The 16,346-nt window shown below is 48.1% G+C and overlaps 1 protein-coding gene across 28 annotated transcripts in view; it reads right to left on the bottom strand.

Annotated features, from left to right (window-relative positions):
• RBFOX3 (RNA binding fox-1 homolog 3) overlaps positions 1-16,346 on the bottom strand; it is a 355,830-nt gene that overhangs the window by 294,746 nt on the left and 44,738 nt on the right. The window contains exon 1 of one of the 28 annotated variants that reach the window (XM_084647037.1): positions 485-610. The exons of 26 other annotated variants lie outside the window; for them this stretch is intronic. The gene's annotated coding sequence lies outside the window, so the exon portion shown is untranslated. Of the gene's footprint in view, positions 1-201; positions 222-484; positions 611-16,346 lie in introns of those variants that run through there. One more of the 28 variants, XM_084647040.1, reaches the window with a different exon arrangement.

Consider the following 16,346-nt stretch of genomic DNA (forward strand, 5'->3'; position numbering starts at 1 on the left):
CCAAACAGTCCCGGTAGGCGACAGGTAGAACAGGACAAGTCCCCCTGCCCCACAACACACAGAGAAATCCAGAAAAGGCATTACAAACAATCAGGCACAGTCAGCAACCTAACAAGGAATGAACCAACAGCCCGTGGTGTTCCCTGACCATATTAAACGGCCAGCTCGGCAGGTAAAGACCTCCAGAGCTCTCACACTCACCCTTCCCATGCCATCTCCACAAGCTCAAGAGCACTGGAAACCTCCCATCAGCCATTACTTGCTGTTTCTTAGTTCTTGGAACAGGATGGCACACCGCTTTGGTGAGCCCTCCTTCGCCCCCGGGCCAATGGTTGCTTTAGCGGGTCTTCAGTGACTCAGCCGAGTCTCTCACACTGTCCATAGGTGGACCAGAAAGAACAAACCCCTTCCGGGGCATACAGTTTTGACTTCCGCCAAGGCTTCCTCCCTGGAGACACTGCCCTCTATACCAGTCCAACAGTACCTTTTGCTTGGTCCGGCGAGGTTCTGGGCTCAGTCCTTGCTCGGTCCTCTCAACCAGCCTTCTTTACTCCCCTAGTCTTCAGCAGCCCTCCCTGGGCTCAACCCTGCCCACGCTGAGCTGTCTGTGGTCCTGCTGTTCTTCCAGCCATCAAAAAACCCGGTTCTCCCTCTTCCAGCTCCAGGCAGCAACTGACTGCTCTGTCTCACTCTGCTGCTTCTTTTTATATGGCTCTCCTGGCCCCTGATTGGCTGCTCCAGCAGCCCCTCTGATTGGCTGCTTCACCTGCAGCCGCTCTTGGCTGCCTAAAAGACTTCTCCTCTGCTCTTTTCTGGGGCAGGGCCACATGGCCTCCAGTTGGGGACCTCCAGATCTTGACTACCCCATCACACATCCCTGACAGATGAATGTCTAACCTGCTCTTAAAAACCTCCAATGATGGAGATTCCACAACCTCCCTGGGAAATTTATTCCAGTGCTTAACCACCCTGACAGTTAGGAAGTTTTTCCTAATGTCCAACCTAAACTGATCTTGTTGCAATTTAAACCCATTGCTTCTTGTCCTATTCTCAGAGGTTATGGAGAACATTTTTTCTCTCTCCTCCTTTTAACAACCTGTTACGTACTTGAAAACTCTTATGTACACTCTCAGTCTTCTCTTCTCCAGACTAAACAAACCCAATTTTTTCAATCTTCCCTCATAGGTCATGTTTTCTTGACCTTTAATCATTTTTGTCGCTCTTCTCCGGACTTTCTCCAATTTGATCACATCTTTCCTGAAATGTGGCACCCAGAACTGGACACAGTACTCCAGTTGAGGCCTAATCAGTGTGGAGTAAAGCGGAAGAATTACTTCTCTTGTCTTGCTTACAACACTCCTGCTAATACATCCCAGAATGATGTTCTTTTTTTTGCAACGGTGTTACACTATTGACTCATATTTAGCTTGTGATCCACTATCTATGACTCCCAGATCCCTTTCCAAAGTACTCCTTCCTAGGCAGTCATTTCCCATTTTGTATGTGTACAACGGATTATTCCTTCCTAAGTGGAGTACTTTGCATTTCCTGATTGAATTTCATCCTATTTACTTCAGACCATTTCTCCAGTTTGTCCAGATCATTTTGAATCTTAATCCTATCCTCCAAAGCACTTGCAACCCCTCCCAGCTTGGTATCAGCCGCAAACTTTATAAGAGTACTCTCTATGCCATTATCTAAATCATTGATGAAGACATTGAACAGAACCAGACCCAGAACTGATCCCTGCAGGACCCCACTTGACTTGCCTTTCCAACTTGACTGCGAACCACTGACAACTACTCTCTTGGAACGGTTTTCCAACCAGTTATGCACCCACCTTATAGTAGCTAGGTTGTATTTCCCTAGTTTGTTTAGTAGGAGGTCATGCGAGACAGTATCAAAAGCCTTTAGTCAAAGCAGTCAAAGGAAGCCTTTCTTGCTTTTGTCACTACCTGGTGACAAAAAAGTTCTCAAAGAGGTGACTCCATTGGATAAGCTGCAAGTGACAGAGTAGAGAACCGATCAACAGCTCACTGCTTGTAGGAAGGTAAAAATCGTGGGATTTGAGCTGCATCCATCCAATCTACGGCTGCCTAATCTGCCTTGCCTCCCTCCCAGGCAGAAAAGGCTCAGAAGGTTAATTACATTTAATGGTGACTAAGGGTTTGGAGGGCCACCTTTTTTGGAGGGGGGGTGCAGAGAGAGATGTGGGGAGAACTTAACTGAGCATTTCCTTGTTTTCTGGAAGGGATTCAAGAGCAGAAGGCACTGCGGCATGCTAGCAATTGTAACTCCATCTTCAGTGTTTTCTGTAAGTGATAACCACGCACACTTACACTTTGCCTGTTCAAACTCAGTCTGACATGCCTGAGACTCATGATAATCTGGTGGGAAATCCATCTGTTTAAAGTATTTATAGGGCTCCAATCACCATGGAATCTAGGCACAAATACAAATTCAAGAGAAGCATAAAAAGCCTGTACATGGAATTTGCTGTTCACCATTTGGAGTCTGTTCATTTCAACCTGAATTTTCTGCTAGTTCTGGTCGGTTTCTGCAAGGAGGTGGGTGTAGCATCAGGCTGTGAGAACAGGCTCACTCTACCCGTTGGGGCCAGGTATTGCACGGTCTAAGATGCTGTACCAAGGACTCCCAAGAGTCTCATCACAGGCGCTTCTAGTTTGTGTTTTGCCTGATCAGGGACAGAGGGTGCTCTTAAGTAGCCCAGTCCTAGACCACGGAGAGCTTTGAGGATTAGGACCAGGATGCACAGGGAGTGGCGCTCTCAGCTGCTAGTCCCAACCAGAAAGTTCTGGCTGCCACATCATACAAGCTGGATGTTTTGACTGGCCTATGTAGAGGGAGTAGGCCAGTGACCCAAGTGTTTGCCACAGAGCCTAAGCCCTCATCCTTGGCAAACGGTGGGGCCTCCTAGCAACCCCCGCAGCCAAAGGAGGCCTTCCTTGTTTCTGCCCTACCTGGTCACCTCAAAGAGGTGACTCCACTGGATAAGCAGCAAGTGACGGTAGAGAATCAAAGAGCTCACTGCTTGTATGCAATGTAAAAATAGTGGGATCTGAGCCGCATCCATCCTATCCACTGCCATCTAGTCTATCCAGCCTGCCTCCCAAGCACAGAAAACTCAGAAGGTGAGTTACACTTAATGGTGGCTAAGGGTTGGGAGTGCCACCTCACAAGAGCAGTGGTGCACCATCCCTTTTGCTTGGCAGTCCCCACATACTCCCTGATCAGCCAGGCATGCCTGTGTGCTCTCAGACGCTCTCCAGCCAGCTGAGAATCTGTGGAGGGGAGGGAAGGGAAGCAGCAGAAGCCTTTGATGTGGAAATACCCCTGTTATTTCCCTTTCATGTCAGGCAGGTTTTCTGCTTCTCCGTTAAATGATTCAGACTTTTCTGTCATTTCTGGGTGGCTGTTACAGATTCACATCAGCAGAACCATGGACTGGAAGAACAACACAGCTCCAGATAATCCGTCAGAGAGGGAATCACAAGACATACCAAAGACATCTCCAGCAAGCACCAACAAGGAGACACAGAGAATCACGCCTTTCACACCTGGGGAATAAGAGGGACTTCCCCAGCTGGGATGGACCCAAACAGAGGGTGTTAATTCTCTTGTAAACGTAAAACCAACAACCACTGCAGTACTAAATGCTCATCGGTAGACATACACAGAGGCCAATCAATATGAGAGGTGGGGCTGAAACACCCACTCAAACAGGACAAGCTGCATAGAATTGTCAGATATAAAAATCAGAGCTGGTGCTTGTAGTTTTAACACAAGTCACCTGCCAGCTTCCTTGCTCTGTGATGCTGCAGGAAGGCAGTGGGATAGGTATGTTAAATTTATTTATAGTCATTTCTGTTTCATGGCAGTGGTATTACAACTAGAAAGGTACTTAGAGCACTGATCACTTAACAACACTCATCAAAAGTAAATCCAGTCCTGATGAGAAATGGGAGAACGCACAGTGTGTGGATAGGTTTCAGAATAGCAGCCGTGTTAGCCTGTATTCGCAAAAAGAAAAGGAGGACTTGTGGCACCTTAGAGACTAACAAATTTATCTGAACATAAGCTTTCGTGAGCTACAGCTCACTTCGTCGGATGCATGCAGTGGAATAGGATCTCTGAATAGAGCTCAGACAAATATTTCATCCAAAACTTTTTCCAGGCCAAAAAAATGCAGATTTAGCCAATGAAAACAGTTCATGAATGTACGTCAATTTTGGGAAACTGTTTCAAGTGAAATGAAAACAGAAGCAATAATTCAGAAACATCCAAACAATTCATTTCAACATTATCAAAATGAAACATTTTGAGTTTGTGGGCTAGATTCACAAGAGGCTTTAGGTACCATTCACAAAACACTGGTGGAGCCCCCGCCCCTTTATAACAACAGTAACCCAATGCTTAGGGCACTCACTTCAGATGTGGGAAATCCAGGTTTGAATCCCTTCTCTGGAGCCAGGCCTGGAACAGGGCCACCCCACTCCAGAATGAGCGCCTAACCACCACAATAGTTATTCTCACAATCTCACTGTGGACCAAAGTGGAACTGCTTCAATAGGAGAGTCAGACAAATCCATCCTAGGATGCCCTATAGCCCAGTGGTTAGGGCACTCAGCTGGGATGGAGGAGACGTGGGTTCCAAACCCTGGCTTAGGAGCAGCAAACTGAACCTAGGTATCTCCCCTCCCAGGTGGATGCCTTGGGTATGAGGGTATCATAGATTCATAGAAAGGTAAGGCTGGAAGAGACCTCAAGAGAGCATCTAGTCCAGCCCCCTATGCTGAGGCAGGACCAAGTAAATGGAGACCATCCCTGATTGGATAAATTCCTATCTGTTCTTTAAAACTGATTGGACCCTACAACCTCCCTTGGAAGCCTGTTCCAGAGCTTAACCATCCTTAGAGTTAGAAACTTTTTCCTATTATCTAACCCAAATCTCCCTTGCTGCAGATTAAGCCCATGACATCTTGTCCTACCTTCAGTGGCTATGGAGAGCAATTGATCATCATCTTCTTTCTAAGAGCCCTTCGCGTATTTGAAGACTACTCCCCGCACTTCCATTTTGTGACTCTAGCCTTTCATTTCATTTGCTTTATTAAAAAAGTTTAAAAATGCCCCAAACAAAACATTTTGTTCAAGATTAAACAAATTTTTTCTGATTCACCAAAAATTCTGAAACATTTTATTTTCAGTTTGGGTTGGACTGGTTTTTGTTTGTTTTTTGAACTGCCAGCAAACCAAAGAAATCAGTTATTTGCCCATCTCTAGCTAGGACAACTGATCTGTTATGACTTGAACTTCATTCATGAGGAGAGACAGGATTAATTCACTTGTGGCTCTGCTACTCATGAGCTGCATTCTTACACAACACACAAAAAGCACCCATGTGGTTCACTTGGTACACTATTGCTACTAGGTCAGAAGGCCAAGCGTTTGAGTCATGCAGAAGGACACATCATCTAACACACTCTCTGGCACAAAGGAGCTCGAGCCTTCTAGGCACCATCCTTTGCAAGAGAGAGGGCATCAAGCGAAACTCCCTGGATGGCACATCAGACAGTTAAAGATCCTGCAACTTCCAGAGCAGGACAGGAAGAACCCTGGAATCCAAGCCAATGTTTGCCTCACAAAAGTCATCAACGCTTCACCCCGTCACCAGCATAAGCACACAGCAGTCTCCACATTGCCTGTGCCTATGAACTGATGGGGCCTAACTCACTGCTTTGGAAAGTGTTCTATGATCCCTGGAGTGTGAAAGATGCCAGAGAGAACCAGCCCGGCCTTCAGGAGCCTGGGGTAGGAATCACCTGTTCGCCAGGCTTCAAGGCAGAGGTAGGTGCCCCTAGGGGAGGCCCTTTGGGCTCAGGAAGGCTGTTTATAGGGTCGATTGATTTACATTGTGTTCAGAGAGGAGAACAGGCACAATGGCGGGGGTGGGGGGAGGTGCTAAATAAATTCTGCTCTCAGAGAAGAGTTGCTGCGAATGGAAGTGCTGGGAAGGTGTGAGGGGAACAGCCGGCTCATAAAATTGTTCATCTTTCAACAAATTGGATTTAGGGATCCACCAGAGAGCTGTGCTGCAGGAGAAATCACAGCACGTGGACACCACTCTGTACCCCCCACATGGGGTGGGTGGGTGTCACAAGAAGGTCCCTGGATGGCTCCCCTGCATTGCGTTTGCTCCCCATGTTTTGCTACTGAGTGGGAGATGCTTGTTAAAGGACACACACGTTCCCTTGCTGTTCAAGAAAGGAAATTTTACAGGCTAGTGAGTGAGAGCTTAACTGGGTTTCCGCGATAAACTGTACCCCGGAAACCTCAGCGAGTCTTATCAAGATGGTGAATGACTTAGCTGGAAAATCTATGGATCTCAGGAAGGCCGTCAGGGAGAGAGTTCAAAGAAGAGGCTGACAAGTGCACATGAAGGTTAGCACTAATTGCACTGCTGCAAATTCACTGCTGGCACTTTAACCCTCTAATCTGCTCATTTCCCCTCTCTTCCCCTCGAGATATTTAATTTCTGCTCTTGCTGGAATGATGTGTCCGCTGGCACACAGGGCTTGGAGCTCTCACCAATTATCCCAGCTTTCCGGTGGGAGGGAGGGTGAAGGACAGAAGTGTAAATATTCAGGTCATAGATCCTCCCTCCTACTGCTCCATGATGCTCTTCAGAAACAAACCCAAGTCTAGTCAGGGGAGCATCAGAGCAGCCAAGGGGCCGGAGACAGGAGGCCCCTGACAGCTCTCCAGAGAACCTTGCCTCCAGCAGCCCCAAAAGCTGCTCAAGCAAAGCACTAGGTGCCAAAACGGACACTGATCCTGGGAAGAGCCAGGGTCCCATTTACCTCATTTGTGCCCACAAAAGTGCCCCTTGCTGGTTCCTTAAAGCTGAATTGCTGGGCTCTTCTGTGCCTGTTAGAAGGGGGCACAGCAGAATGCAGCGCGGAAGCGGCTCATGTGCTTGTATCTGAGCACTTGGGGGCGAGGCAGAGATGACTCTTGACACTCTAAAGCGCTGAAGAAAGTGAGATAAGTGGAAAGCCGGGATTCTGCGCAACAAACGCACGCAAGAAGCCTTCAGTGGGGGAGGCCCTTCTAGTATCCCAGGCACCCAATTCCGTCCTGCCGCAGCTTGCTGCCCTCTCACACGGCCTGCAGCAGCCCGCCCCCAGCCCTAGCTGATGGGGCTTGCACCACTGCTCTGAAAACAGCTGTTAGCAGCACTTGGAAGCTGCAGATCAGGCTGGAGCTTGGGCTCTGAGGTCCATCCCCCCTGCTCTAGGCTTCAGCGCCTGAGCCGCAGCGTCTCCACAGCTCTCTGTAGCGTGGCAGCATGAGCCCGAGTCTGCTGGCCCGGGCTGGAAGCTCGCTGGGCAGGCGGTGCAGAGATACGCCGAGGGCATGTTTACACCCCCACACCAGCTTCCATCTAGTTTGCATGAGTAAAATCAGCAGCAGAGACGCAAGAGTGCAGAGCCTGGGCCCGCCTGGGACCCCGAGCCCATACGACACTGCGGTCACATCGTCACTGCTCTTTGGCCACGCCAACGAGGTGAAAGCTGGCACAGGGATGCCGACCCGTGCTGCAGTCGGCCCGTGGAATGCAGTGTAGCTGTGCCCCTGGGGGACCCACCAGTGTCAGGGCGGAAGGCAGCAGAGAGCCCGGGGAGAGGGCACGCTGGCAGAGGGGGCAGAGCTTGTCCAGGTGAATGCCTTACCCATTTGTGCGAAAGGTGGCTACTCGTCCTGAGCCTTCCAAAGGCGAGTCCTACCCCAACATCTGCACAGCAACTGTGCCGGCAGCCACACAGCTGATGCTGAGCCCTTCTTGCTCACTGGCTCCCAGGGACCCCAGGAAGCTCTGCAGAGTAACATCTCCTCATGCACGTCCGGACACCCAGCGCTCTGCCTCTCAAGTGTGGCTGGGACGAAACGGTAACAACGCCTGGCACTTACACTGGGAAAGCACTTCACAGTCTTCAATAATTAATCCTCAATGCCCTGCCAGCTAAGCAAGCAAACCTGTACTCCGCTTCACAGAGTACGGCGGAGAGAGCTCACAGGCTTTCCTGGATGGGAAAAAGGGCGTGTTTATCAATTATCTTGGCTTAAGTTAACACAATTAGGAAACCCTGTTACGATTCGGGCAATGGTTTGAAGCTGCGCTAGCTGGCCGCCACACAGCCTGGATGGGGGTCCCTGGCCAGCTAGCTACCATTTGCCCTGTGTACACTGGCATGAGGAAATGTCATACAGAAGACAGGACCACTGAGACTCAGGCAAGAACAAAGAGCAAGGCTCACAGAATCCATCAGAACCCAGCGACTCCTGGCTCCCAGTTCTGTGCATGGTCCACTAGGCTGTGCCACTTTGATGAAAGCTAATGGCATGTGCCTCTCCCCAGTGTTGACTCGGAGGCAGTACCTTTGACAGCACATAAACTCCATGAACAGCCATTCGGGGAGATGGAGCCATTGTGAGGGTAAAACGGCTCACCCTGCCCAACCTAAGTTGCATGACAGGCAACTCCCAACACTATACTAGGAACAGAGAGGCTCAGGGCGGCCTGGCTGGCTAAGCGTATTGCCCACCCCACTTCCCCTGCCTCTATCACTGGCTCAGCTTACCAGCTGCTCTTGTACACCAGTACTTGTGTCTTTCTCAAAGGAATGCAATTAAGCGGATACTGCAGCAGGGATATAACTGGCATTTCCTTAGCTTGGCAACACGACCCTGGAAACCCCCATTGTACTAATCACTCCCAAACAAATACAACTGTAGAACACACACAAACCTGGTGTACTTCATGGTGAAATAACACGCTGAGGAAGGCTGAGCAGTTGCATAATTCTGCTTAGCACTTAACGCTGCCATCTAAATGGCCCCGCTTAATTATAGCTCAAAAACATGACTTTAAAGCAATTTCAATACAGTCAAAAATCAACCCCAATGACGGACAAATGGACGGCCTAGCATCTTGCTGACCCCACCAGCTGGACCATTCTTCCCAGGCACTTCCTTCCCTCTGCTCCACTGCAGAAACTCCTCCACTCCAGCTGGCTCTGCCAAGGTCTCCTGCAGGAAGTCACCTCTTTCCAACTCAGCCCAGCTTCTTGCTACCAAGGATGGTAACCTGGATGTCCTCTACATGCTGCCAGGTAAGAAGATTTAGCTTCTAAGTGAGGGGGTGACCAGCACTCCCAGTCACCCTTCTATCTCCGGTGCAGCACACTGGCCTGGCAGCTGCAAACAACTTACCTCCTTTCTACTCCCAGTCCTGCCCAGATAGACCCATGTGGACACTACAGGCCCAGCTGCTCTCCAATGGAAGCGGTTTTTAACCTGCGTTCTTCTGGCGATGCTGAAGCCGCAGCCAAGACGATATTAGCATTACAACCCACACTGATCTTTGTCAATGATGCTACAGTATTTGAGCTCTAACCAGCTTTAAATTGAATCAGGACGAAATCATCAGTATGAAAAGAGCCTGCACCAGCCTTTCAATTCCAGCACTGGGGGGAAAAATGTTAGACATTTCATAGTGGCCTTCTACCCCATAATGAACAGGAAAAATAAATTAGATTCCCAGCTAAGGGTATATTTATACAATTTCATTATGTGCCCATGAGCGAGTCTGGTTTTCACCAAGATAAAAACGAGCTCTCAGCGATGCTCACACGAAATCAATGGAGTGATTTAACAGCTTACGAAGGGCCGGGAAAGAGGGACTGAGCAACAATGTCAAAAATGGAAAATAAGAATAAAAATGTTAAACACTGGCTCTTTGAACTGCACTGCTGCCTGCCACAGAGCTTGGCTCAACTCCCTCCTCCCCGAAACCCCAGCAGCCACGGCGGGGCCACCTCTGGAATAATCCATTGCCTGAAGGGATTCTGAGCACACACAAATCGAAGCAGAGGGCTGAGCGGGGATCTATGGCGATTCCCTCCATCCCCAGGCATGCAGAGCTCTGCACTGCTCACAAACTGTGGCAAGACTGAGAGTCCTTCACATTCTTTATACTCTTCAGCCCATGACTGGCTCTGAGAAGTTTAAAAATTACATTCCTTCCCCTGCAGGCTTAACTGTTCTCCAGCTGGCAAACACTGCAGTTCAAAGCAACCGGGCTCTCTCTTGGTTTGAGCTTCCTCCGTAATATGCTGGTACCACTGAGGCCAGTACAGTGTGTGTTGGCTACCACTTGGGGAACCAAAAACCGCTGTTGTTTTAAGTCACTCTTTACTGCGGGTTTGTGGTTTTCCCATGATATGGATAGTCTGCAGGCTGCTCCCAAAAGATTCAAAAATGTTAAACTAACTCAAACCGAGGGGCTAACTAGTGCAGAGCACGATAGCCTTCCTGCTTGAGTCTGGAGAGAATTCTTTTTTGAAGCCAGTTATACTTTTGGCCTTCACAACATTCCCAGGCAATGAGTTCCACAGGTTGACTGTGTGTTGTGTGAAGACGTGTTAGTTTCAAACCTGCTGATTATTAATGGCATTGGGTGACCCTGGCCTCTTGTGTTATGTGAAGGGGTAAATAACATTTCCTTATTCACTTTCTCCATACCAGTCATGATTTTATAGACCTCTATTGTATCCCCCCTTAGTCACCTCTTTTCTAAGAGGAACCACTTCAGTCTTTTTTAATTTTTCCTCATACGGAAGCTGTTCCATACCCTTAATGATTTTTGCTGCCCTTCTCTGTACTTTTTCCAATTCTAATATATCTGTTTTGAGATGAGGCAACCATAACTGCACGCAGTATTTGAAGTGTGGGAGTACCCTGGATATATACAGTGGCATTATAATATTTTCCATCTTATCTCTCTCTTTCCAAATGGTTCCTAACCCTGTTTATTTTTTCAAATGCCACTGCACATTGAGCAGATGTTTTCAGAGAACTAGCCATAGTGACTCCAAGATCTCCTTCTTGAGTGGTAACAGCTAATTTAGACCCCATCATTTTGTGTGTATAGTTGTGATTTCTTTCAATATGCATTACTTTGCATGCATCAACATTGAATTTCATCTGCCATTTTGTTGCCCAGTCACCCACTTTAATTGGATCCCTTTGTAACTCTTCACAGTCTGCTTTGGATTTAACTATTGTGACAAAGTTCCTCCTCTGCCTTGGTGGGTCCTGCGCTTATTGGCGGATTTTCTCGCCTCAGAGGTTCCCGGCAGCCCTCAGATTGGCCACTTTCGTGGCTCAAATCTGCCATTCACTCAGTTAGGCTCATCACTGGCCAGCATCAGGAAAGGAAGAAGAACAATCCCCGCAGTCTCTGCTGATCCACCTAGTAGATCAGGGAACAGGCCAAAGACCTTCCCCTCGTGTAGAACCCACAGTCCAGTTCAACTCCTTTGGCATCACGTAGGGAGTTGGGAGGGGGTGGAGGGATGGGGGAACCCGGGTTCCAGCCCAGGGCTCTGTAAATTGCAGCTGTCTACAGTGGCTCCTGTAACAGCTGCGTGACAACTACAACTCCCTGGGCTACTTCCCCATGGCCTCTTCCCAACACCTTCTTTATTCTCACCACAGGACCTTCCTCCTGATGTCTGATAATGCTTGTACTTCTGTCTTCCAGTAGTACGCCTTCTCACTCTCAGCTTCTTGTACTGCTTGCTCCCAGCTCCTCGCACACACACCACAAACTGAAGCGAGCTCCTTTTTAAACCCAGGTGCCCTGATTAGCATGCCTTAATTGATTCTAGCAGCTTCTTGATTGGCTGCAGGTGTTCTAATCAGCCTGCCTTAATTGTTTCCAGAAAGTTCCTGACTGTTCTGGAACCTTCCCTGTTACCTTAGCCAGAGAAAAGGGACCTACTTAATCTGGGGCTAATATATCTGCCTTCTATTACTCTCCTATAGCTATCTGGCCCAACCCTATCACACTATCTTGAGTAATTTTGTACCATCTGCAAACCGTGGCACCTCACTATTTATAAATACATTTCACAGCAGTGGTCCCAGAACAGATCCCTGGGGCACGCCACTATTTACCTCTCTTCACTGTGAAAACTGACCATCTATTCCTAGCCTTTGTTTCCTAGCTTTTAGCCAGTTACTGATCCATGACAGGACTTTCCCTCTGATCCCATGACTCCTTACTTTGTTTAAGACCCTTTGGTGAGGGACTGTGTCAAAGGTTTCCTGAAAGTCCAAGTACACTCTATCCACTGGATCATGCTAGTCCACATGTTAGTTCACCACCTCAAAGAATTTTAATGGATTGGTGAGCCATGATTTCCCTGCACAAAAGCCTTGTTGACTCTTCCCCAACGTACTGTGTTGATTTGTCTGATAATTCCATTCTTTACTACAGTTTCAGCCAATTTGCCTGATACTGAACTTAGGTTTACTGGGCTGTAATTGTCAAGATCATCTCTGCAGCCTTTTTTAAAAAGATCAGTATTATATTAACTATCCTCCAGTCAGCTGGTTCAGAGACTGATTTAAGTAACGGGTTACATACCACAGTTAGTAGTTCTGCAATTTCATATTTGAGTTCCTTCAGAACTCTTGGGCGATACCATCTGGTCCTGGTGACTTATTGCTGGTTTGGTTTTTTTCATCAATTTGTTCCAAAACCTCCTCTACTAACACCTCAATCTGGGATCCTCCAATTTGTCACCTAAAAAGAATGGCGAGGGTGAGGATCTCCCCCATAGCCCCTGCAGCGAAGACAGATGCAAAGAATTCATTTAGCTTCTCTGCAACAGCCTTGTTTTCCTTCAGTGCTCTTTTAGCACCTTGATTGTCCAGTGGCCCCTCATTGTTTCAAAGACTTCCTGCTTCTGACGTACTTAAAAAAATTTGCTGTTAGTTTTGTTAGTTTTTTGCAAGTTGCTTTTCAAATTCTTTTTTGGCCTAATTATTCTTTTACATTTGACTTACCAGAGTTTATGCTCCTTCCTATTTTCTTCAGCGGGATTTGACTTCCAGTTTTAAAAAGATGTCTTTTTGCCTCTGATTGCCTCTTTTACAGTGCTGTTTAGCAACTGTGGCATTATTTTGGTCCTCTTGCTTTTTTTTTTTATTATTATTATTAGGGGTATACTTATAGTTTGAGCCTCTAGTGTGGTGTTTCTAAACAGTTTCCATGCAGCTTGCAGGCATTTCACTCTTGTGACTGTTCCTTTTCATCTCCATTTAACTAGCCTCCTTGTTTTTGTGAGTTCCCCTTTTTGAAGTTAAATGCTACCGTGGTGGGTTTCTTTGGTATTTTTCCCCCACAAGGATGTTAAATTTAATTATATTATGGTCGCTATCACTGAGCAGTTTAGCTATATTGGACCACATCCTGTGCACCACTTAGGACTAATTCAAGAACTGCTTCTCCCCTTGCGGGTTCCAGGACTAGCTGCTCTAAGAATCAGCCATTATGGTGTCTAGAAATGTTCTCCCTGCTTTCCGTCCTGAGGTAACATGGTCCCTGTCAACATGGAGATAGTTGAAATCTCCCATTTTTATTGGGTTTTCTGTTTTTATAGTATCTCTAATCTCCCTGAACATTTCACAGTCACTGTCCCCATCCTAATCAGGTGATTGGCAGTACATTCCTACTGCTATACTCTTATTATTCCAGCACAGAGTTTATATTCATAGAGATCTGACGGAACAGTTTGATTCATTTAAGATTTTTTACTATATTTGACTCTATGCCTTCTTTCACATATAGTGCCTATTCCCAGCAGTGTGACTACTCTGTCCTTCCTATATATTTTGCACCCTGGTATTACTGGGACATGTTGATTAACATTGTTCCCCCAAGTTTCTGTGATGCCTATTATAAAAATATTCTCTTTTAATACCAAACGCTCAAATTCACCCATCTTAGTATTTAGACTTTTTGCATTTGTATACAAGCACTTATAAAAAAGTGTCAATATTTAGTTATCTGCCTTCATGTGATGTAACTGAATGGGATTCTTTCATTTGACTGTTTCTCTTCAGTTTGCACCTGTACTTTCTCAACTTCAATGCTCTCCTCTTTACTAGGCTATAGAGTACCCCCTTTACTAAATCCCTTCCTAAGGGATGTGTCTGTCCGAACCACGCGCTCCTCCACACCTGTCACCTTTCTCCAAGCCCTTAGCTGAAAAACTCCTCTATGATCTTTTTAATTTTCCATGCCAGCAATCTGGTTCTGTTTTGGTATAGGTGGAGCCCCTCCTTCCTAAATTGGCTCCTCCTTTCCCAGAAGGTTCCCCAGTTCCTAATAAACCTAAATCCCTCCTCTGAATACCACTGTCTCATCCACGCACTGAGTCTCTGCAGCTCTGCCTGTCTAACTAGCTCTGTGTGCAAAACTGGAAGCATTTCAGAGAATGCCACCATGGAGGTCCTGGACTTTAATCTCTTACCTAGCAGCCTAAATTTGGCCCCCATACCTCTTTTTTACCTTTCCCTATGGCATTGGTACCTACATGTACCATGATCACCCAGCACTGTACATAAATCTGTCTAGCTGTCTTGTGAGATTCGCACGCTGCAGGAAATTTACCTGCGGATTTTGCTGTCATCACAAACCCTATCTATATTTCTAATAATTGAATCCCCCCATTACTACTACCTGTCTCTTCTTAGTAACTGGGGTAGCCTCCCCTGGAGAGGTATCCTCAGTACGAAAGGATACATAACATCATCTTGAAGGAGGGTCCCAACTATGGGATCATTTCCCTGCGCTCCAGCCTGATGTTCTCCTTCCCCGAGACTTTCATCCTCCTCCGCAGCACAGAGGCTGGCAGACTGGGGCTGGGACTCACTCTACCGTGACCTGAAAAGCCTCCTCTGTGCATCTCTCTGTCTCCCTTAGCTCCTCCAGTTCAGCCCATACTCGGTCACCGAGGGCCATGAGCTGCTCGCACTGAACGCGCACACACGTCCCCTGCCCAAAAGGCAGGGAATCAGACATACAGCATTCCGTGCAATGCACTGGACAGCTCCCACTTCGCTGCAGGACTTCTGCCTGCATCAGTTGCACTCTTGCAGGGGGTACTGGTGTTTGTTCTATGTGTGGTTTCTGTTTTGGTTGGTTTGCTTTTGTGGGTGAGGGGGTTATTGCCCTACGTTTCGACAGAAGGTATATTAAGGGTTATCTTCCTCTCAGTCTCCAAAATCCCTTGCAAAACTCCCGTTTGCTGCTCCTGTTCACTAGCTTCATATTTACCTTCCTAACATGTTTTTCTGGGTGCTATGGACTTGAACAGGGACTGACACTAGATAAGGCAGGGATGGGCAAACTATCGCCCAGGGGCTGCATCCGGCCCTTCAGACGTTTTAATCCAGCCCTCGAGTTCCTGCCGGGAGCGGGGTCAGGGGCTTGCTCCGCACAGCTCCCGGAAGCAGCGGCACGTCCCTCTCCGGCTCCTACGCATGGGGCAACCAGGGGGCTCTGCACATTGCCCCCACCCCAAGCACCACCCCCGCAGCTCCCATTAGCCAGCAAACGGGCCAATGGGAGCTGCAGGGGCGGCGCCTGTGGACAGTGCAATGCACAGAGCTACCTGGCCGTGCCTCCGTGTAGGAGCCGGAGTGGGGACATGCCGCTGCTTCCAGAAGCTGCTTGAGGTAAGTGCCACCCGGAGCCTGCACCCCTGACCCTCCCTGCATCCCAACCCCCTACCCCAGCCCTGATCCCCCTCCCGCCCTCCAAACCCCTTGGTCCCATCCTCCTACACCCCAGAGCCCGCACCCTCAGGGGATCCCTCATCCCCCCACCCGCACCCCAGCACCCTGCAGCCCCCTCCTGCACCCAAACTCCTCATTTCTGGCCCCACACCAGAGCCCGCTCCCCCAGCCGGAGCCCTCACCCCCTCCTATACCCCAACCCCAATTTCATGAGCATTCATGGCCCACCACACAATTTCCATACCCAGATGTAGCGTCTGGGCCAAAAAGTTTGCCCACCCCTGAGATAAGGGAAAGTAGCTTTAAGTACACAGAAGCCAGCACGTTGCCTTTCTCTGCCAAGGCACCTTCCATGCCACTCCTCAGCCAGAAGCAAACAACCCCAAGGGTTTATGGAGAGAACCTGCATGTATTCCAACCCCCCGTCTCCCAAGCAACAGAGTCACCATTAACGCTCAATGCTCCATAGCCACTCCAGGAAAGGACATGCCAACGGCCACCAGCACTGGTACAGAGCATCTCGAACATTCCCTCCCCTGCCCACAGCCAACAGAACCACCTCTGCCCAAACCCTGAACACGAATCCGGAGAATAAAGATCACTGAGGATTAGCCACTTTGAACATTAGCCCAACATTGTAGCCTAGCATAAAACCCATTAATTTGCCTTCCTGGGAC

Source organism: Lepidochelys olivacea (genome assembly GCF_965140295.1).
Source record: "Lepidochelys olivacea isolate rLepOli2 genome assembly, chromosome: 14".
Classification (NCBI taxonomy): domain Eukaryota; kingdom Metazoa; phylum Chordata; order Testudines; family Cheloniidae; genus Lepidochelys; species Lepidochelys olivacea.